The sequence below is a fragment of the Phoxinus phoxinus genome (assembly GCF_949152265.1).
Source record: "Phoxinus phoxinus genome assembly, chromosome: 20".
NCBI classification, from domain to species: Eukaryota; Metazoa; Chordata; class Actinopteri; order Cypriniformes; family Leuciscidae; genus Phoxinus; species Phoxinus phoxinus.
In genome coordinates this window covers 1,783,421-1,807,885 of record NC_136895.1, presented here as the reverse complement: position 1 = coordinate 1,807,885, position 24,465 = coordinate 1,783,421, and the positions used below count along the sequence as shown (strand labels likewise).

General features: G+C 37.8%; 2 protein-coding genes and 1 long non-coding RNA gene across 6 annotated transcripts in view; 1 reads left to right on the top strand and 2 right to left on the bottom strand.

The window, feature by feature from the left end:
• Positions 1–24,465, bottom strand: part of LOC306988746 (putative nuclease HARBI1) — a gene marked incomplete at its 3' end in the record, with an annotated part of 421,992 nt that overhangs the window by 37,558 nt on the left and 359,969 nt on the right. The gene's annotated exons all lie outside the window — the stretch shown is intronic.
• Positions 1–24,465, top strand: part of LOC306988061 (uncharacterized protein) — a 317,180-nt gene that overhangs the window by 222,617 nt on the left and 70,098 nt on the right. The gene's annotated exons all lie outside the window — the stretch shown is intronic.
• On the bottom strand, positions 1,585–15,765 carry LOC306988874. Of its 2 annotated transcripts, none has more exons than XR_013795508.1 (7): positions 14,295–15,765; positions 14,011–14,168; positions 13,457–13,559; positions 2,356–2,440; positions 2,207–2,292; positions 2,017–2,112; positions 1,585–1,929 (listed from the first exon to the last, which is right to left on the bottom strand). It is a non-coding gene; the product is annotated as an uncharacterized lncRNA (long non-coding RNA). The 2 variants fall into 2 exon arrangements; XR_013795509.1 differs by having other exon boundaries at positions 2,207–2,281.

Genomic DNA, 24,465 nt, shown 5'->3' with positions numbered 1-24,465 from the left:
CTCCTTGCATCATGACGAATCCGTGGATATATAATTTGTACCATGTACCACATCATAAGTAATTAGCTACATTAGCATTAAGCTAGCTTAGCATGCTAATCTTGTTAACTTGCTTTCGTGTGCTCATTCTTACACTGAAACCTCTCTGCAGCTTCCTAAACCAGCATCCTCCGAGTGGCGCAAGCTGCTAAACCATGTGCTATGTATCCCAAACCATTCTGGTCATGGGTACAAATCCCTCTTGGGGTGACTTTGTCAAATTGTATATTATGTGATGTCTATTCCTGTGTTGTTCTAATCTTTTGCTCTTATGGCTCCGCACTGCTCTTGGTGCTTAAATGCTTGCTGCACTGCTGTACTTGCAGTACTTGCAGTACTTGCTGTACTTGCAGTACTTGCAGTACTTGTTTTTGAAATCAAAACATTGCAACAAATATATACACATTCCTGTACAATACATTTACATATAATCATTGTACTAATCATTCTTCCTCTTAGATTAGAAATAAGTATGTGTTAATTCCCATGTTCACTTTGGTTCATTTTGAGATTATTTTTACCTTTGCACCTTTTTTTTTTAACATGTAAATTAAATGTCTGCCGTTTTTGTTTTGCTTAAGTGTAAGCTGTTAAACAATGTGCCATACGCTCAAATCATTTTGTTACAGACAGTGTCTTTCTGAGAAGTAACTCAAGAATATAATATGTGGCACATTCATATATTCACAATTGATTAAATTAATTTTGGCATCAAGGTAAAAACAGTTATTAAAAGGTTTAACCAATGGTGCAACTAGGTGAGTAACAGTCACATCACCAATAGATTGTGAGTTCGAGTCCTGTGTATGACAACTTTATAAAATTGTTCCTTTATAATCCAGGAAAAAATTTGCGATTAGAAACATTGTTCATTCTGTTGAATCTCACCTGAAGTCTAGAGTATCCAGAAAGTTGTGTGATCAAACAGGATTGCTAAAGCGGTCCTTGAATTTCTGCTATTCTTGCAATAGCAGTTTTCTTCATAGAATTTTTTTGCCTTCATGGGTTCATTTTCATGTCAATTTCTTTGCATTGTGCATTGTGTGTAATGAGCTAGAGAGCAGAGCTAATTATTTCTGTCTGTTCCAAAAGATCACTGACAATTATACTTTATAAAGTATATAATAAATATTTTAAAAAAAATATCACACAATAGCATATTTACCATTTAGGTTAGACAACATTTTAACTGTTGTCCTGAAGACAGTCAGTTACAAGAAGTCAAAACTATAAAAACCACTCTTAAATAATAGCCTACTACAAATTAAATCAAAACTATAAAAACCACTCTTAAATAATAGCCTACTACAAATTAAATGAAAATTATGTAAATGTTCCCATCCACCAAGCTCTTTTATTGCATACATAGTTAAAGACATCAAGTTTGTGTATGATCAATTAATATACTAAATGTAGTGTCTATATCCATTCAGTACAAGTAGAAAATAGAGGTTAAAATGAAGTAAATGACAACAGAGACAAAATATATATTTTAATTATTTTATTAATAAAAATATTACATTTTTATTTTAAACATGTTGTGCCTTCATACCCCAGTGAGCAAGCCAAAAGGCGACAGTGGCAAGGAAAAACTCCCTTAAATAGAATTGTGGAACATCAAGGGTCAAAGGGTGGAATAAAATCAGCATAGTGGCAAAGGAAGAAACCTTGAGAGGAACCAGACTCAGCAGGGGCATGCCATCCTCTTTTGGCTGGCACATATTAAAGTAACTATACATAGGCCAAATGTAATACAAGCCATCCATTCAACATTGTTAATGTGGAGATTATGTATTTAGTTGTAAAATAACTTGACTGTCTGCATAGGTTTCCAGTTTTTTTTTTTCAGAACATTTTCTCAATTGAAAGTTGAAGAGAAGAATGTCATCTCTATTGTTAGAAGGGGAAAAGCAATAATCAAAATCACAAAATGATACATTTTCAATAACAAGTTTGAATATATTCATTGTTCATTACCATTTTCAATCAGTTGTACACTTTACAGAAGTTCATGCCGCAGATAATCTTTTGATTGGCATATGGGAGGTGGTTATGACTTGGTTATGACGAAATCTGAAATATTACATTCATTCAACAAAGTGCAATAAGTGAAGTCTTTACATTAAAAACATTTTGCAACTAACGTAGACTTGATCTGTTAGCTTACCTTTGGTGGACATTTGCATAAGGACACTGTATGTGGACTTCAAACTGTCAATTGTAGTCAAGTTGCTGCACAAATCTGAAAGTGTACTATTAATAGATTAACCAGTGCTTGTATAAATGTCAACATAAATTTACATCAATAAAACTTACTGTTTTATCAGTTGTGCGCTTCATAAAAGTCCAATCTTGTGATGGGTATATGGAGGAAGTAAAGACTTTGGTCAATGTCAGAAATCTGAAAATATTACATTCCTTCAATAAAGTGAAAAAGTGAAATAAGTGAAGTCTTCACATTAAAAACATTTTGCAACTAACATATACATGGTCTATTAGCATACCTTTTGTGGACATTTGTATAGGGATGTATGGACTTCCAAATATAAACTGTACTTATTAGGGATGCACCGATTGATCGGCTGGTGATCGGAATCGGCCGATTTTCACGTGATCGGCCGTAATCGGTGACCGGCCGATCACTCTGACCAATGCCGATTTTTAAAACCGGTCAAAGAGAAGCGCGCGAGCTTCAAGCAGGAACGTCGCGTGAGCAGCAGTGAATCGCGGGTTTCGGCGCCGAGACTTTTGTAGCAGCTGCTGTGACGCTGTACTACAAACGCTTCCAGTAATACTCCGGCGGCTGCAGCTGCTGTGATGATGCATTTACGCTGACGCGCCACTCACGGTCGTTCACGCGCCTCTCACGTTTGCCATGTGAAACTGTCGTTCACGCGCCGCTCGTTTACAGTGTGAAACGGTCGTTTCCCTGCACTTGCTCCACTTGCCCGAACTTAGCTCTGTGCACCTTGTACAAGCGTCGACAGTGAGCGCTTGTTTAGCCTGGCTGGACATGTGGCAGATGACAGAAGAAACAGACTATCTGGGGACAAAACAGAAATGCTTCTGTTCGCGAAGAAAAACCTGCCATTGATGTACAAGTGATTGCAATAGGCCTGTGTGTGTGTTAGAAATATATTTATACTACAAGGCTATTTATTAGGTGTTCAAGCACGAAGTGCTGAAAACCTATTGTAATTGTACCGATTTTTATTATTAGGGGCCAAGCACTGAAGGTGCGGGCACCTATTGTATCTGTTCCCGTTCTTATTAGGGGCCAAGCACTGAAAGTGCGGAGGCACCTATTGTTTTTGTTGGCGTTCTTATTATTAGGGGCCAAGCACTGAAGGTGCGGGCACCTATTGTATCTGTTCCCGTTCTTATTCTTCTTCTTTTTCTTTTTCTTCCGACTGGGCGTCTATGGCAGCCTATAGAACCGTTTGCGGGAAACTTATACAAATTGGCACAGTGATAGAGGACAGCCTGAACTATCACCATAGCAAATTTGGAGTCTCCAACTCATTCCCTCTAGCGCCACCAGCTGTCCAAAGTTTCACTCATGTTTATGCTAATAACTTTTGAACCACAAGGGATAGAAACAAAATTCTTTTTCCCTCTGATTCCTGAGCTCATGACGATTCGACTGCACCATATGACGTCATTTTCCGTCATAATAGTTTTCCCGCCATTTTGAATTTTCCGAAAAACCTACTTTTTCGAACTCCTCCTAGGCCGTTGCTCCGAATTTCACGAAAAATGAACCAGATCATCTCCAGACCTTGACGACCAAAAGTTATGGAATTCAAGTTGATTCGAATTACCGTTCTCGAATACCGCGCAAATAAATTTTACGTAGTGCTTGCGAAAACAGACGTAAGGCCGTATCTCCACAACGCTTTATCGGATTCAGACCAAATTTGGTACATGTCATCACAAGCATGACCTGAGGCTACATGCTGCGTTTCGGCGCAGCGCCACCTACTGGTCCGGAGATATGAAGAATTTATGTTTTTGCTTATAACTTCTGAACGGTTTGTCCAAAAATCACAAAAGTGGTCTCGATAGATTCAGGGCGTTGTGCTGAGTTGACTGATATACACTTTTCCCATATTGGCCATTTTGGATGTCGGCCATTTTGAATTATGTGCTAAAATGCTGTATTTTATGAACGCATGAACGTATCGTTACGAAACTCAGTATGGGTCATCAGTACAACGCCCTAAAGGTACTCAAAAGATTATGAGACAGCGCCACCTTTTGGTCAAAAGTTATAATGAAATTTCCAAAAATGCTAATAACTTTGGAATAAATTTGCCTATAGTAATGACACTGATCTCAATAGATTCCTTGGGTTATGCTGAAAACATAGATACCAATTTCGCCATAGTCAGTCAAACTTCCTGTCCGCCATCTTTATTTTGTTTTAAAACCTACTTTTTCGAACTCCTCCTAGACCGAACGTCCGATTTTCACCAAAATCGGATCGTGTCATCTCCAGACCGTGCCGAGTAAAAGTTATGGATTTCGTGTTGATAGACGAAACCGTTTTTGTATACCGCAGTGTCAAAGTTGAGGCATGATGCCAAAATGACTATTCAGGCTTTATATCTGCAATGCCTTGACATATTGACACCAAACTTTGTATGTGTCATTGTCACTTCACTCTGACCACATCACATCAGTTTCGTAATTGCGCCACCTATTGGTCGAAAGTGATAATCATATTTTTAGTTATTGTATGTGATTTTTCAACCATTTTGCCAAAATTCATCTTCAAATGTCTTTAATTGCTCCTTGCTGCAGTGGGTCTCACACTCCCAGCCACTTTGGCATGTCTTGTCGTCTTGCTTGCGCTTGGCCCCGGTGATTGCTGCTTGCAGCTATATTTCTTTTTCTTTTTCTTTTTTTTCTTTTTCTTCCGACTGGGCGTCTATGGCAGCCTATAGAACCGTTTGCGGGAAACTTATACAAATTGGCACAGTGATAGAGGACAGCCTGAACTATCACCATAGCAAATTTGGAGTCTCCAACTCATTCCCTCTAGCGCCACCAGCTGTCCAAAGTTTCACTCATGTTTATGCTAATAACTTTTGAACCACAAGGGCTAGAAACAACATTCTTTTTTCCTCTGATTCCTGAGCTCACGACGATTCGACTGCACCCTATGACGTCATTTTCCGTCATAATAGTTTTCCCGCCATTTTGAATTTTCCGAAAAACCTACTTTTTCGAACTCCTCCTAGGCCGTTGCTCCGAATTTCACGAAAAATGAACCAGATCATCTCCAGACTATGACGACCAAAAGTTATGGAATTCAAGTTGATTCGAATTACCGTTCTCGAATACCGCGCAAATAAATTTTACGTAGCGCTTGCAAAAACAGACGTAAGGCCGTATCTCCACAACGCTTTATCGGATTCAGACCAAATTTGGTACATGTCGTCACAAGCATGACCTGAGGTTACTTGCTGCGTTTCGGCGCAGCGCCACCTACTGGTCCGGAGATATGAATAATTTATGTTTTTGCTTATAACTTCTGAACGGTTTGTCCAAAAATCACAAAAGTGGTCTCGTTAGATTCAGGGCGTCGTGCTGAGTTGACTGATATTCAATTTTCCCATATCGGCCATTTTGGCTGTCGGCCATTTTGAATTATGTGCTAAAATGCTGTATTTTATGAACGCATGAACGTATCGTTACGAAACTCAGTATGGGTCATCAGTACAACGCCCTAAAAGTACTCAAAAATTTATGAGACAGCGCCACCTTTTGGTCAAAAGTTATAATGAAATTTCCAAAAATGCTAATAACTTTTGAATAAATTTGCCTATAGTAATGACACTGATCTCAATAGATTCCTTGGGTTATGCTGAAAACATAGATACCAATTTTGCCATAGTCAATCAAAGTTCCTGTCCGCCATCTTTATTTCCTTTTAAAACCTACTTTTTCGAACTCCTCCTAGACCGAACGTCCGATTTTCACCAAAATCGGATCGTGTCATCTCCAGACCGTGCCGAGTAAAAGTTATGGATTTCGTGTCGATAGACGAAACCGTTTTCGTATACCGCAGTGGCAAAGTTGAGGCATGATGCCAAAATGACTATTCAGGCTTTATATCTGCAATGCCTTCACATATTGACACCAAACTTTGTAAGTGTCATTGTCACTTCACTCTGACCACATCACATCAGTTTCGTAACTGCGCCACCTATTGGTCGAAAGTGATAATCATATTTTTAGTTATTGTATGTGATTTTTCAACCATTTTGCCAAAATTCATCTTCAAATGTCTTTAATTGCTCCTTGCTGCAGTTTGTCTCACACTTTCAGCCATGTAGGCATATCTCGTCGTCTGCTTTTGCGCTTGGCCCCGTAATGGCTGCTTGCAGCTATATTTATTATTCTTCCGTTTCTTCCGCCATTGAAGTCTATGGCAGCCCTATGAACCGCTTGCGGGAAAGTTGATTTTATTTGACATTCTGATAGAGGACAGTCCCAACATTAAATACACCAATTTTGGTGTCTCCAACTCATTCCCTCTAGCGCCACCAACAGTCCAAAGTTTCACTCATGTCTATGCTGATAACTTTTGAACCGTAAGGGCTAGAATCAAAATTCTTTTTTCCTCTGATTCCTGAGCTCACGACGATTCGATTGCACCCTATGACGTCATTTTCCGTCATAATAGTTTTCCCGCCATTTTGAATTTTCCAAAAAACCTACTTTTTCGAACTCCTCCTAGGCCGTTGCTCCGAATTTCACGAAAATTGAACCAGATCAACTCCAGACCATGACGACAAAAAGTTATGGAATTCAAGTTGATTCGAATTACCGTTCTCGAATACCGCGCAAATAAATTTTACGTAGCGCTTGCAAAAACAGACGTAAGGCCGTATCTCCACAACGCTTTATCGGATTCAGACCAAATTTGGTACATGTCATCACAAGCATGACCTGAGGCTACATGCTGCGTTTCGGCGCAGCGCCACCTACTGGTCCGGAGATATGAAGAATTTATATTTTTGCTTATAACTTCTGAACGGTTTGTCCAAAAATCACAAAAGTGGTCTCGTTAGATTCAGGGCATCGTGCTGAGTCGACTGATATCCAATTTTCCCATATCGGCCATTTTGGCTGTCGGCCATTTTGAATTATGTGCTAAAATGCTGTATTTTATGAACGCATGAACGTATCGTTACGAAACTCAGTATGGGTCATCAGTACAACGCCCTAAAAGTACTCAAAAATTTATGAGACAGCGCCACCTTTTGGTCAAAAGTTATAATGAAATTTCCAAAAATGCTAATAACTTTTGAATAAATTTGCCTATAGTAATGACACTGATCTCAATAGATTCCTTGGGTTATGCTGAAAACATAGATACCAATTTTGCCATAGTCAATCAAAGTTCCTGTCCGCCATCTTTATTTTCTTTTAAAACCTACTTTTTCGAACTCCTCCTAGACCGAACGTCCGATTTTCACCAAAATCGGATCGTGTCATCTCCAGACTGTGCCGAGTAAAAGTTATGGATTTCGTGTCGATAGACAAAACCGTTTTCGTATACCGCAGTGGCAAAGTTGAGGCATGATGCCAAAATGACTATTCAGGCTTTATATCTGCAATGCCTTGACATATTGACACCAAACTTTGTATGTGTCATTGTCACTTCACTCTGACCACATCACATCAGTTTCGTAACTGCGCCACCTATTGGTCGAAAGTGATAATCATATTTTTAGTTATTGTATGTGATTTTTCAACCATTTTGCCAAAATTCATCTTCAAATGTCTTTAATTGCTCCTTGCTGCAGTGGGTCTCACACTCCCAGCCACTTTGGCATGTCTTGTCGTCTTGCTTGCGCTTGGCCCCGGTGATTGCTGCTTGTTCTTCTTTTTCTTCTTCCGACTGGGCGTCTATGGCAGCCTATAGAACCGTTTGCGGGAAACTTATGAAAATTGGCACAGTGATAGAGGACAGCCTGAACTATCACCATAGCAAATTTGGAGTCTCCAACTCATTCCCTCTAGCGCCACCAGCTGTCCAAAGTTTCACTCATGTTTATGCCAATAACTTTTGAACCACAAGGGCTAGAAACAAAATTCTTTTTTCCTCTGATTCCTGAGCTCATGACGATTCGACTGCACCCTATGACGTCAGTTTCCGTCATAATAGTTTTCCCGCCATTTTGAATTTTCCGAAAAACCTACTTTTTCGAACTCCTCCTAGGCCGTTGCTCCGAATTTCACGAAAAATGAACCAGATCATCTCCAGACCTTGACGACCAAAAGTTATGGAATTCAAGTTGATTCGAATTACCGTTCTCGAATACCACGCAAATAAATTTTACGTAGCGCTTGCAAAAACAGACGTAAGGCTGTATCTCCACAACGCTTTATCGGATTCAGACCAAATTTGGTACATGTCATCACAAGCATGACCTGATGCTACATGCTGCGTTTCGGCGCAGCGCCACCTACTGGTCCGGAGATATTAAGAATTTATGTTTTTGCTTATAACTTCTGAACGGTTTGTCCAAAAATCACAAAAGTGGTCTCGTTAGATTCAGGGCGTCATACTGAGTCGACTGATATCCAATTTTCCCATATCGGTCATTTTGGCTGTCGGCCATTTTGAATTATGTGCTAAAATGCTGTATTTTATGAACGCATGAACGTATTGTTACGAAACTCAGTATGGGTCATCAGTACAACGCCCTAAAGGTACTCAAAAGATTATGAGACAGCGCCACCTTTTGGTCAAAAGTTATAATGAAATTTCCAAAAATGCTAATAACTTTTGAATAAATTTGCCTATAGTAATGACACTGATCTCAATAGATTCCTTGGGTTATGCTGAAAACATAGATACCAATTTTGCCATAGTCAGCCAAACTTCCTGTCCGCCATCTTTATTTTCTTTTAAAACCTACTTTTTCAAACTCCTCCTAGACCGAACGTCCAATTTTCACCAAAATCGGATCGTGTCATCTCCAGACCGTGCCGAGTAAAAGTTATGGATTTCGTGTTGATAGACGAAACCGTTTTTGTATACCGCAGTGGCAAAGTTGAGGCATGATGCCAAAATGACTATTCAGGCTTTATATCTGCAATGCCTTGACATATTGACACCAAACTTTGTAAGTGTCATTGTCACTTCACTCTGACCACATCACATTAGTTTCGTAATTGCGCCACCTATTGGTCGAAAGTGATAATCCATTAAATCATATTTGTAGTTACTGTATGTGATTTTTCAACAATTTTGCCAAAATTCATCTTTAAATGTCTTCAATTGCTTCTTGCTGCAGTTGGTCTCACGCTCCTAGCCACTTTGGCATGTGTTGTCGTCTTGCTTGCGCTTGGCCCCGGTGATTGCTGCTTGCAGCTATATTTATTATTATTATTATTCTCCTGTAAAACGCATCGTGCAGCCCAAACCGTAAGTGCTAGAGACTTGAAACTTTGCCACAAGGTAGTACAAAAATCGAGGAGAGGTTATCAAATTATGAGCCCGATTGGCCTATAGGTGGCGCTATAGCAATCAATTGCGCGAAACTGCTCATAACTCCTAGACCGTATGTCGTAGACTCAAGTGTCTTATATCATTGGAAAGCTGACCACCTGACGTAAAAAATGTATATCTCCGATTTCATTTCCGGTATGCAAATTTTTCCGCCATTTTGAATTTTGTCAAAAATCTACTTTTGCAAACTAGTCCCTGGTTTTTTGCCCGATCGGAACCAAACCAGTGCAGAAATGTTCTCTGGAGTCTGAAGATTAATAATAATCGAAAAAAAGTTGAATTTTCAAATCGGGCTCGCTAGGGAGCGCAAAATGAACGTTGTGGGAGGAGCCTGTTTGACTAAAATGCCTATAACTCGAGAAGTAAATGAGATAGCTTCACCAAACTTGGTACACATGTGTAGGAGGTCAATCTGAGGTCACGATAAAAAAAACGCGTCGATTGGCCACATGGTGGCGCTATAACACAGAAAAAACATATAAACACCTGACCGTTTGTCCGATTGACTTAAAATTTGGTATGCAGTGTCTTGGCCTAAGGCCCCATGTATGTGTAAAAAGGATATTGGCGTATCTCAAAAAACATGGCCGCCATTGGCCAATTAAGTTGAATCACCTATTAGACAAGGTTAACGGAGGCCAATCAGAACGAAACTCGGTGGGCGTGTTCAACTCATGGCCCCAGAGGTCTGTAAGAGTTTTGAAAGAAATCGGACACTAGTTGGCGCTAACGAGTTTTAAGGCTCTGCAATCACGTGGTGTTACAAATATCGTCACAATATGCATATCATTTGATAGATCTCCTCATGGTGAACATATTTGCCTCAAGAACCACTGCTGTCAATCAAACCGTTTATTAAATATTCACGAATATGTTAAAAACCTACTTTTGCGAACTAGTCCCTGGTTTTTCGCCCAATCAGAACCAAACAAGTCTAGGACAATTCTCTGGACTCTCTAGATCAATAATTATTGAAAAAAAGTTGAACTTTTGCATTTGGGTGGCTGTAACAGGGTCATTTTAAAAAATGGGTGTGGCAAATTACACTCAAAAGCCTATAAATCCTAAACAAAAACTCAAAACTTCACAGAAATTGGTAGGCATATGTGTCATAACATGCTGAAGAAGCACGCCGAGTTTCATGGAGATCGGACCATATGTGGCGCTATAACTGTTAAAAAGCTTTGAAAACCATGTATTCCCTATGGTGACTTGCCTGTATTGGCTGTAAATAGTATTTTCCATCTCTGTAATCACGTGGTGTTAAAAACATCCACATAATATGCATATATTTTGATAGATCTCCTCATACTGAACAACTTTGCCTCAAGAACCACTACTGTCAATAAAATTGTTCATTAAATTTTTGCTATTATGTTAAAAAGCTACTTTTGCAAACTAGTCATATTGACATAAGTGGTTTAATACTGCCCCCTTCTGGTCACTTGGTCATACTACTCACTAATATTGTTCTATAATTCATATTTAGACTTTATAAAATCACTATTTTAACATTTACAATCACATTTTGACAAAATTCATCTATTGGAGTATTACTATTGACAATTGTATCACACTGAGAAATGGGAATTGTTAAAGTGAAACGGAGGCCGCCATTTAGGCCACGCCCCCCGCAGTACAAATTCACTCATAACTCGAAAACGGAAAGTCGTTGCGCGCTCAAATTTTGATGGTAAGGTCCACTCCAGGCTCTTAATCGAAATCTATTGTCGCGGAGCTCAGGAACGCCCCCCCCGCGAATGTCGAATTCGCGAGACCTCCAAATTTGAACGGCTGTAACTCCCGAACCAGACCACCCCGATCCTTGTGGAATAGCTTGTTGGAAAGGGCCCGTCCTCACCTAGCATCGATTCGATTTTGGTGCGATTTAGCCCGGGCATTCCCGAGATATAAGCCAAAAAAGGATTGCATTTGAACGGGAATAACTCCCGGCCCCAATCACCCACCAACACCAGGATGGTCTCATTACACAGGGCACCTCGAGCACTATCTAAGCTCCGATTTTCAGATTTTTTCGTCTTCTCGTTCCCGAAATATAAGTGAAAAACCAAATTTCCATTCATTCATTCACTTCAACTGTAAAATGGAGGCTGCAATAACACTGTTGTCCACTAGAGAGCGCAGCAGGATTATATTTGTAATCTTTTTATCAGCTTTCAGCATTGACTAACAAACAAATGCTTAAAGCTATATCTTTGTTATTTTGATGGACGTGTAATGTGTGTAAGCATGCATAATGGAGTTAACATGGAAAAACGGGTTTGGTTTAGTGCAAAATACTGGTAAAAATCAAGACTTGAAAAAGTACATGTTAAAAGACTATTAATAAGTAGAATGTCCAGCAGAGGGCAGTAGAAGACCACTTATTGGCTCACTTTCATTTTACATGTATATATTTAGACACTAAAAAATCCCTTACATAACGATTACTATTATAACACAATCATATTTTGTCAGAGTTTATCACTTCATTTGTTCTGATGCTTCACATTATTGCTAGCAACATGGTAAATCATGGTAAATAACGCTAGAAACATGGTAAATCACAGTAAATAGGGTAAATCATGCTAGAATGTGGTGTATCATGGTTAATCATCCTGTAACATGGTAAATCATCCTGTAACATGGTAAATCATCCTGTAACATGGTAAATCATCCTGTAACATGGTAAATCATCCTGTAACATGGTAAATCAAGGTAAACAAAGATAAATCATGGTAAACTATGGTAAATCATGCTAGAATCATATTAAATCAAACTAGAATGTATTCAATTGTTGTAAATCATGCTAGAACAAGGTAAATCATGGAAAACTATAGTAAATCATACTGGAACATGGTAAGTCATGGTAAATCATGGTGAATCATACTAGAACTTGGTATATCATGGAAAACTATGGTAAATCATACTGGAACATGGTAATTCATGGTAAATCATGGTGAATCATACTAGAACATAGTAAATCATTATAAATCATCCTAGAACATGGTAAATCATGGTAAACTTTGATAAATCATGGTAAACTATGGTAAATCATGCTAAATGTATGGTAAATTGTAAATCATGGTAAATGGACTTTTCTATCTATTATGTCAGTGGTTAAAAGCTTACTAAATACAACTTAATGTCTTAAATGCTTTAATGTGCTCAAAGGCCTTAAAGGCTTGAACACCGATAAATGCTGCTTGCAGCTTTAATTTTATTTGTTATCTTATATAATTTTATTGCCATTACCTATTTTTCCCTGTTTTTATACAGAAGTGTGTGCTTGTGTGTGTTAGAAATATATTTATACTACAAGGCTATTGGCTATTTATTTTATTTTTGTAATTTTTATATTATTTTATTGCCATTACTTATTCTCCCTGTTTTTATACAGATGTGTGTGTTAGAAATATATTTATACTACAAGGCTATTGGCTATTTATTTTATTTTTATTTGTTATTTTTATATTATTTTATATATTGGGGGGGGGGGGGGGGGCTATTGGATGTGAAAAGAAGGAAATGTTTTTTTTTTTTTCATAACACACTTCACTTTAATGTGTGTGAATTTCCCACACCAGGAGTAATTATTTGTTTGAATGTTCTATATTCTATGCAAAATGTTCTATTAAAGAAAACATAGACAAAAAACATTTGTGTGTTGTAAAGTGGTTAGAAAAAATAAAATCGGAATCGGCTAAAATCGGTATCGGCAGGTCAAACTTGATGAAAAATCGGAAATCGGAATCGGCCTAGAAAATTGAAATCGGTGCATCTCTAGTACTTATGGAGTTGCTGGACAAACCTTAAAATGTACCACTTGTAGATTATCCAGTGCTTGTATAAATGTCAACAACTTAAATTTACTTCAATACAACTTACCGTTTTATCAGTTGTGTGCTTCTTTTATAAAAGTTTATGGAGCAGAGAATCTTGTGATGGGTGGTATATGGAGGAAGTTGAGACTTCTGTGAATTTCAGGAATCTGAAATGAAAATATTACTTTCCTTCAACAAAGTGCTATAAGTGAAGTCTTTACATTAAAAACATTTTGCAACTAACATATACATAATCTGTTAGCATACCTTTTGTGGACATTTGTATAGCGATATGTATGGACTTTAAAACTATCAACTGTAGTTATTGTGTTGCTGGACAAATGTTGAAAAAGTTCATGGAATAGAGAATCTTGTGATGGTATATTGAAGTTATAACTTAGGGTTCCAGGAAAAAAAAAAAAAAAAAACTTTTGTTGAACTGCTGAAGTGAAGTTAACAATATTTTGCTAATGTATACACTGTATGTCCATTTGCCTTTGTCAGAAGTGGACATTGCATCAACTAACAATATAATTAATATATTTTTTAAATTGCAATGAATGATAGATAGATATTTTTTTATTAACTACTAAAATGTACATAATAATGTCAACTTACCTTTCTTTGTGAAGTTTTCCATTGTTTTTAGATGTTTTCTTGTAATCCTATTAACTTAATTGGGATTTATTAAGACAACTGTAGGAATGCAGCAGGCAGTCTTTGTGGATGCTTTCTATACTGTTTGGAACCATGCTGTGTTGTTTGGATGGCTTGGACTAGGGCAGAAATTAGATTAAAAAAAAAAAATCTTTCAGCCAAAAAAAACAGAAACCTTGTCTGAAACAGATCAAGAATAATCAGAAACACAAATTGAACAATTTCAATGCATAAACTACACAAACCTTGACTGGATGTAGCTTTGGAACTCCAGAAAGATCAATAATTATGGAAGGTGTAGAGTGGTGGCCGATGAACAATGGATGGAATGGTCAGGACTCTATGGAACTTGGAATCTCAAGATGTGTCACATGGTATGGACAATAATAGAATAGACATTGTAGTTATATACATAAATCATACACATTAGGGCTGTGTGATATTGAAGAAAAATGCAATGTGACAACTCATTAATGCGATATTCGATATGATAATGCTTAGTGTGTAATAAACTCAAAATGTTTAATAAAATTATATAAACTACATACGCATTTCACATTCTTTTAGTAACAAAAAAACATCCCTTTAACTTCTGAACAGCAATGTTTAAGTTTATCCTCCATTAGGGTTATTAAAAAGAAACTGAATAATCGCATGTAAAAATAAAACAGTGCTTCGTTTTCACTGTATGAAATAAATCTTTTTTTGTGACCCCAGTTATTGCAAGCACTTGCAATATGCATATTGTGATATATACATTTGTGATGTTTTGACAATTTCAATACATAGCACAGCCCTAATATACATATAAGTCATAACATGTATACATAAATCAAACAAATTACCTTACATGACTAAAGCTGTCTTGATAACATGCTACTGGACTTTAAAAAAATAAAGATTCAACCGTTGTAATTTCTGAATGACATGATTTCAAATGAATTATCTAATAAGTTTTCACTTGTGAACTTGAACAAACCTTCATGGACCTCAATCTCAGATTAATTGTAGCATGGTAGGGGCACAGAAAAGAAAAATGCAGTTATACAGTCTTGATTTTGTGTCAAAAATGCCAATTACCTTATCGAAACTAGAACTGCTTCATGGTAACTATAATAAGTTGAAACAATTTCAATTGTGACATTTTCTGCATCTTTAACGTAGACATGGTCTAGTAACGTACCCTTTTCAGTTGTAGGACATTGCACATGTTGACTGTATCCATGGACTTCCATTAGTTTCACAATTGAAGATGATGTCAAGTTGTCTTCATTGAAGTCTCCCATGATTACCTTCTTTCCTGGATGTTTTTCCAGCTCAGCAATGACATGTAACAGATTTTGTCGAAACACATCAATTTGATATGAATTAGGCCTGTACAGAAGAGCAGCATTCAAGTTGACATGTGGAACTGAGAAGTACAAACATTCCAAATTACAAAGTTCTGGAATAATGACTTTAAAAGACATATTTTCACAAGAGTAAATTGCAACCCCACCTCCTCGCTGTAGTTTTAAGTTACTGAAAAGCGGAGTGCTGTTGTCATAACACTTAGCTCTTGGATTATGATTGAAAATAAATCCAGGTATTTGTACTTTGTCTTCAACTTTTAACCATGTTTCAGTTAAACAAATACAATCTGCATTCATAAGCTGTCTGTTAGCTTGGAGATCTTGAACATGAGCTTGAAGACTTTGTACGTTGTGAAGAGCAATTGTAAATATACCAGGCATCTTTGAGAAATTGTGACTTTCTAGTGGAAATTTTGGGATATGTCTCATTGCCAAATCAATTTGATCATTACAGTAGATTGCAGACTCCTTGAAGTTTTGAATTATTAGTCCATTGAGAGTTCTCACACGACTCAATGCAACATATGCTTGTCCTGCAGTAAATATCTTGTCAAGAGATACAACAGCTTTATCTACTGTGAGCCCTTGGACTTTATGAACGGTGCATGCCCATGCCAATCTAAGTGGAAATTGACGTCTTAAACCACCGTTGTTTGTAACTTGATCTTCTTGAACTTCAATTACTGTAGAATTTGGGGAAAATCGATGTCGTTGGTTTAACCTTTGACTTCTTCCCACATTTGGATCATCAAATTCCACATGAATGGCTGATGGAAAGTCATCAACATAATCATCATCCTGTATTTGACTTCTGCTAATATGGACAACTGTACCAAAGGCTCCATTCACAAGTCCGTCCGAAACATCAACATTTTTCTTCAACATTACTCTCGCTCCAACACCCAAGGAAACACATTTAGCCAAACAGGAGTTGAAAACGGTTGCATGAAATCCAACTTTTTTTTCAATCCTACCAGTTTTGAGATTTCTCTCAAAATCTTGAGCTCGAATGCTGATTGCCTCAGGACAAACCTCATTTAGTCTCCGAATATTGTACTCATCAACCTCTTTATTTGTAGGAAATATATGAACATCCCCGCATTCTTCTCCTGTTTCACGTTGCTTCAACATGTTGAGGTCACATGAGTTTAGAGGTTCATTTTTTTTACGAACTCTTAGACGATTTAAGGTTTCAGCAAAGGATGCATCTTGTTGCCTAACAACTTCAGTTAGTTCAGCAATTTCAAAGTTGTTTTCCCAAAGGTTCACACCTTTTGTATCAGTATAGAGTGGAGTTCCTTTAACAGGTGGCAGCTGATAAAAATCTCCAACAACTACAAGACTTACCTTTCCAAAGAGGGAGTAATCACCAGTTTGTTTGATTTGTCTCAATCTCCCATGAACATATGACAAAAGGTGATGGTCAACCATGGATACCTCATCTATAATCAAAATCTTCAAACTTCCAAGTTTGGAACGGAGAGAATTGATTTTGTCATCACTTAATGGTTGATATGGCAATTTCACACTAGCACCAATTGAAAAAGTGTTGTGGATGGTTGCAGCGCCAATGTTGTATGCGGCTACTCCAGTAGATGCACACAAAATCACACTCCTTTCTTCAGGGTTTTCAGACAGCTGAGACAAGAGTCTAGAAGATTCATAGCATATTGCTTTAATTACATGGCTTTTTCCTGTGCCTGCTCCACCAGTAACAAACAAGCGAAATGGTTCAGGGTTTCCTCCATTCAGTTTTTGTACACACCATTCACGAACTTTGTAAAATATTGCAGACTGTTTAGCATTTAATGATCTTAATAAACACAGTGCTTCATCTCGAGACATTGTAGCATTACTGTTCTCAATTGTGAATGCAGTTCGAGGGTTCGCTACAAGATCTGGAATAAGTGTGTCAGAATCATCTTCTTCGGGAAGTATGTTGTTCTTCATTAGCTCAATACATTCATGACGCACATTCTCTGTTTCAGGACACAATGTAGCCCAAGCATCTTCCAAATCAACACCCAGCTCCAAGACCTGTTGAGCTCGGTCCAATTCATCACTGTCCTTTTCAAACAGTGCTCGATTAGAATCAACAATAAATTTGACTCCAATCACATTACCTCCACATTTGACAGCACCATTTTTGTAGAAATCCTCATAAGTGTGGAACTTCTCAGGCTTTAGATGACAATCTTCATAATATGGTAAAAAAAGTTGTAGCAGTGAATGATGGTACTTTTCTGGATCTTTTGTTGGTGAAAATCTTGGATACCTTATTACTGCAGGTTCAGTTCGAGATCTTCTGACCATGTACCCACAATTGTTGTTAAGCTTGATCACATTTTCTTTCTTTTGTGAAGATAGTTCAGATGTTGACAATATCCTGTATTCGGAGCAAAAACTGCCCAGACATAGAATCTCAAAATGTTCCGTTTTTGGTCTACTCTTGTAACGGTCAACCAAACTATTCATCCAAAAACTTGAATTTTCTTCACCAGAATGGTCATCTTTGCTTTGGAGAACACGCAAAGGCAAACTCATTTTCACAGGATCTGTTCCAATTGGAATAAACTGGACTTTGCGAGAGCATTCTTTCAAGTGCATACCCGTTAGGCGATACACAGCCTCTTGTGCTGAAACTTCTCTGTTGTGTAGATATACACTTCCCAACATTTTTAACGATGATCTTGCTTCGAGATTTCCATTCATGGCTTCATTTTGTGCACGTTGCAACAACAGTCCCATTTCTTGTTCTGCTTTTGTGATGTAACTAATAATATAAACCACTACAGAGTAAGCATCTGTCACATACTGGATATCCATGTTGCCTTGCCATGCACGCAATAAATGAGGGTTATATTGATTTACCCAAACATCTTTTGGACTTCGCTTCAAGACGACACTTTTCTTTTTGGAACATCTCTTGTATGCCTTTTCAAATACAGCCTGATTAATTCCAATGGATTGGAAAAAGGCATCTGTTGAATCAAAATTGACTTCAGATTCTGTCAATGCAGTTTTGATTTTCTTCAAAATGGCACTTGCAGTCTCATTTCCATCATTGCCTTTCAAGTCATCTTGCACAGCTCTCGTTATAAAGGTGCGGCTAGATGGAGGTCGTGGAAAATTAAATCTACAAACTGTCTTTTTCTTCCGGCATGTCTTCGAATGTCTGGTGCTGTGCTTTTGAACACTGTTCACAGTTTCAGAAAGTTCTGCATCATCCTCTCCTGGTGTCTCACAAGTGATATACTGATCTATGAAAGCAGCAACCAAAGCATCATTGTCTTCATTTAACTTTGGAGAATTTTCAACCCAAAACAAACAATGAACATGAGGAGATCCACGCTGTTGAAACTCTACACGATAAAAGTAGTCTTTGATCTTACCAATAGGTTGAGCAGGTGACATAATGACATCTTTCAAAAAACAATGCCATCTGTAATCAAACATCCTCGCAGCAGTGACTGGGTTTCGTCTAATTAGTCCACATTTCTCAGACCAGTCAAGCTCATCAACACTTCAATTTTTCTGTTCTTGCTCCAAGATGGTGTTAATCATTTCAGGCCATCTGAGATCAGCAGAGCTAAAGGATGCAAAGAAAGTTGGAATACCTAGTTGTCTTATGAGGGCAAAAATATCTTTTTGAGTTGATTGCCAATAGGGTGGCGTTCCACGGACTGGTCTCAAAAACTTGTATCCTTCATCATAATTTAATAATTTAGCTAATGACTCTGGATTTGTGAGCATATCTGAGGTTACTCCCTTCAACAACCTCTTGTCCGACCCTTTTCGCAAAGCAATAGAGACATTGGATACAATTTGATCCAACTCTGACATGTATTGAGCATAGAAAATGAAGTCTGTGCTCCGTGCAAAACGTCCGTCTGCATTGAGGATTCTTGCATTTAAGTACCGTGAAAGTGAGATCTTTCTTTCTCTCTCATCATGGAATGTTGGACCACCAGTTGGAAACAGAACAGGAAAACATTTTGCTTCATTGGTTTTATCAGACAGTAATTTAACAGGACTGTTACCTTCAGCTGTTGCCACATTTAACACATCTTGAAAATGCTGATCAATGACTTCCGAACCAAGATCGACAGGTTGTAAACATGTGTCTGACAAAAGACCACTCTGCTCTTTAATATAAGTCAAATCTTCCTCTGGCTGTTCTTCAGTATCATTTTCCTCTTCACTCTTTTCAACTAAAGTTTGTTTCTCCATTGCATCAGCAACTTTTTCTTCTGATTCACTCAACGAGTTGATCCATTGTTCGTTAATCTCCACATCCTTGTACAATTTATTGCACCTGATCAAATATCTCAGAGCATTTCTAACACGATCAGTGTGTACATGCTTGTACTCATAATGCCCTTTGTATGTTAACTTGCGCTTTAGCTTTATTCTTATCATCTTGTCATCGCATTCATTTCGTGGAAGAATATTTGAAACCTCTGCAGTATTTACAGGAACACACACCACAGGTCCATGGCAACCATTTTGTTTTCCACGTGGAAGACAAAGTAACTTCAAAAAAGGAATGTTACGTGCAACAAGATGTTGTTCCAACGAGTTAAGAGACTTTAGATGATTTGGAATGTCCGCCACATGCATATTGTTAGCAACACTCTCTTCAGGCAGTTTTCCCCTGATGATTTTGCGATGACATGTAGGACAAATCCACAATTTGCACCTTGGAGAAAAAACAAAAGGATTATGACATTTTTCATCACAAACATGCACATACCTCAGTGTGATGCATCTTCTCGCCAAGGCAGCAATTGTTTCTCCTTTGTCTTCATAGTTTTCTGGTTTGCATTCAGTAACCTGTTTTCGGAAAAGTAAACGGTGACAGACACAGCACACAAACTCTGGACCTCTACTCACTTCTCGACGAAAACTGGCAATTGCAACACCAATGTCTTTCTGCTTTTCTCTTTTTTTTGCATATACCTCACAGCCTTTTTGTATTTTACCAAAATGAAAGTTTAGATCTTTGCGATATTTTGTTTTTAAATACTCACACAGTCTTGCTTTAAAGACCAGGTTTTGAAGATATTTCTTCTTGGAAAACTCACGTACTCTTGCTTTGAAATCCCAGTTTTGAACATATTTCTTCTTTGAATACTCACGCACTCTTGCTTGAAAGTGCACGTTTTGAAGATATTTCTTCTTGGAATACTCACATGCAGCCGCCTGAAATGAGACATCATTTTTATATTTCATTTGAGAATACTGGCTAACATGTTTCTGAAACTGAATATTGCTTGAATATTTGGCCTTAGAACGTTCACACTTAATCAAACGAACATGACAATGTTTCAAATATTTCTCACAAAGAGCTTTCTTTTTTTTCTGTCTAAAATCAATGTCATTATCATACTTGGTCTTCTGATCCTTCAGTTTCTTCAAGTATCTCTCTTGATCATACTGTGCGGCGTCGCTTACCTTCCTTTTACGCAGACATGGCATTCTCACCTCATTTGAAGTGGTATTCTCACATTTCCCTGCGCAAATGTCTTGCTCTCTGTGCTTAACACATGTGACAACTTCATAATGATTACCATTACAGTTTTTCAGATATATTGCATTGTTTGAAATTACCTCTCCAGTAGGTTTGTGTACATTCCACCGTCCATCATTAAAAGTCATTATGGTGGTTTTCAACAGATCAGCAGAAGCAAAGATGTCAATTTCAGTGACCCATGACCCAGAATAATAGACTCTAGATTGTGTCAAGTAGTCCTCTACTGAAGTGTACTCACTTCTCACATACCTCTGAAATATTGAAGTGTTCATTTTCAGGTGTTTGACAACGGCACGGCGAATCTTCAAATGCTTCTCCTCACTTCCACAGATTGCATATGCCAATGATCTGAAAAAGCAGTTACCATCTGGTTTTATACTCTTTGTCTGACACGGACCTGCAATGGGACCAAAGTTTGTTGCAACATTACAGTCACTGTTAACATTTGTCAGAAGCAAGAGTTCACATAAAGCTTGCTGATCTCTAAGAGTCAAGGGAGAAAAACATGTTTCTGGAATTGTAACATCAGTAATAATGATGTCATCTACTACAACATTTTCAACTTGAGATTTTTTGACCTGTTTCTTAGAGACCTGCGCATCCTGCTTTTTTCTTCCCCTTTTTCCTTTACTTGGCAAGACAGTACAAACTGGATGTGACAATGAAAGGTTAGTGCTGCTTGTATTTGGAACATCAACCTCAGGTGATTGAAAGTCAGATGATCTTACCCCAGTTGTTACAGATGTGCATACCTTGGGTGTGCATCTTAAGACTTCGCTGTAAAGTGCTTTACCAGAAGACCGTGAACGACTGCTGTGGTCTGCCTCAAGCGAGTGGGACTTTGTAATGCATTTCTTTAAGGGTTCAGCCGGCTTTTCTCTTCTCAACACATTATACACTGGTTGTGGCATGTGAACAGCAGTGCTTTTATTTTGAACATCAACCTTAGGTACTTGAAAGTCAGATGACCTTACCTCAGTTGTCACAGGTTTGTGTTTCAGAACTTCACTGTAAAGTGCTTTACCGGAAGAGCATGGGAAACTGCTGCGGTCTGCCTCCAGCGAGTGATAAACTTCAGAATCTGCATGAACAGAAACTCCAGTTACCTCAAATCGTGGTGCAGTTACCCCAAATGAGTGTGCCATCTTATTAATGTAGTCATACAAAGATTCTATGGTGCTGTGATAAGCAACACAACTAGTCTCTGTCATGTTAGCATGAGAATCAACAAAGGCATACCATGAACCCTCCTTAATAACTGCACATGTGTTGGCACAGATACATAAAAGAAAAGCATCAGCACTCAGTAGAGCTTGCTGAAGAGCTACATCAACTGGCATGGCCACATTTATTAATGCTGCATCATAGTCATCAACATCAACAAATCCAGTGAGAGACTCTGCATACTCTATTGAAAACACAGTATTACCCAGGACATGTCTCCTTGGTAACTCGTGGACTGCAATGTAATTTCTACTTGTCGGTCATTTATGTTACCCTGATTCCGTAACCGTTCATAAAGGTGTGTTCCTGCCACTAAGACACCATCAAGATCTTGTCTCGTCCAAGTGAGCACGTTCTTCATCTTGCTTTTCAACACTGCTGTCAAACTGATGGCACCACACTGTCTGCCACGTGAATTTCCAAAGCGGGCATCACCTTGATGAAAGGAACCTTTCAGTAATGGTTTCTGTGAAAATTCAACATATGCAGATAAAGTATTCAAAGCATTTTCATATACATTTCTGTAAATTTCACAGTTTTGTTCAGAGTTCATACATTTGTTTATTGGGTTTGACTGCGTTTTTGACTGCGTTTTTGACTGCGTGCCTACCATTTTTTTACGAGGAAGCGGCAAAACCTCGGCTACACTTGTTTTACGAGGAAGCGGTGCAGCCTCTGCTTGACTTATTTTAAGAGGAAGCGGTGCAGCCTCTGCTTGACTTATTTTAAGAGGAAGCGGTGCAGCCTCTGCTTGACTTATTTTAAGAGGAAGCGGTGCAGCCTCTGCTTGACTTATTTTAAGAGGAAGCGGTGCAGCCTCTGCTTGACTTATTTTAAGAGGAAGCGGTGCAGCCTCTTCTTGACTTTTTTTGAGAGGAAGCGGTGCAGCCTCTGTTGCACATCGTTGTGCATATAGCCTCTTGGCTATTGCAGACCTCTTCTTTGGCCGGGGCATCTGTAAAAACAAATACAAAATTACACATAAATGACTGAAGTTTTATCTTAAGACGACACAAGCAGATAACAATTGCCATTTAAACACTACAAATAATCATATCAATTTAATATTTAATACTGACATCAATTATTATATTATAGAAGTGTCACCCTTAATTTAAAAGTGTCAAATTTTACTTACCTCAGTGCAATCTTTTATCAATGCACCAGCACACATGAAAAATAAAATAAAAATAAAGCTTAGTTTGGCGTGCATTAACTTTCCATATTTTTACACATTAAACCATATCCACATTGCAGCCCTAAAATATGCTTATTTTTATTTATTTAACTTTAGTAAAAAAAAAAACTCCAGTAAGTTCAGACAGCCAACACCTAAAAATGTGGTGACTTTGGTAACATCTGGTGACATGTTGGTATAAAAATGACAAAACAAGCATTAATATCAATAGCCACTAGATGGCTATAGTACTCAATGGCTGCATATAGGCTGAACTCTACAAAACATTGTTATAGCGAACTTAACCTCAATTGTGGTTACAATACAAAAGTTACAATTGTGGAATGTTTAAAAACATTTGTGTTGGGTGAGACCTTATAAAGGTGCCAACATATGCATATATAAAAACACATCCATTTATAAATGTAGGAGACAATCCTTTTTTTTTTTCAAACAAAAAATATCAAATTTCAATAACTCAAAAAGTACCGAACAGATAAGAAAAAAACAATGTAAAACATGTTTTGTTTGGAAGCATCAACAAATCTTGCAGTAGGACTTTGAAGTGTGTGTGTGTTTTGCATATTGGATGATTGGCACATTTTTTAAAAATTGCCCAGTTATTGGCTCATTCAATTCCTTTGTTTGTGTATGTGTGATTTACCAACAAGATTAACAATGCTAAACTAAATGTCAGATGTACTGTCCACATTTAATTATCAAATAAGCAGCAGAATTACATTTTACAAAGACTGCACTGACATTGCTAAACTTTAAATTAGTGTAAAGAGCAAACATTTCAAAGCAGCAGCCATTGACACCAAATTTGTCAAAATGTTTATTGCAAACAACACTCAAAACGCAGATGTTGTAAACTTTTACAACATTAAAAACACACAGAAATAACACCACAGCACAATGAGCTCTGACAAAATCTTACCTGCTGTAGGAAGACAGAAGTTCAGCAAGATTCTTGCTGCTGATTCATCAATTAAATATCTCACAGGACATAAATAAAACATTGTTACTGATGGCCCATTTTTCGGAATATTTTTCTGAAAGAAACCTAATTAATACATTAATTAAATAATTTAAAAACCTTGCTTCTTTTTTTCTTTATCGGCTCACCA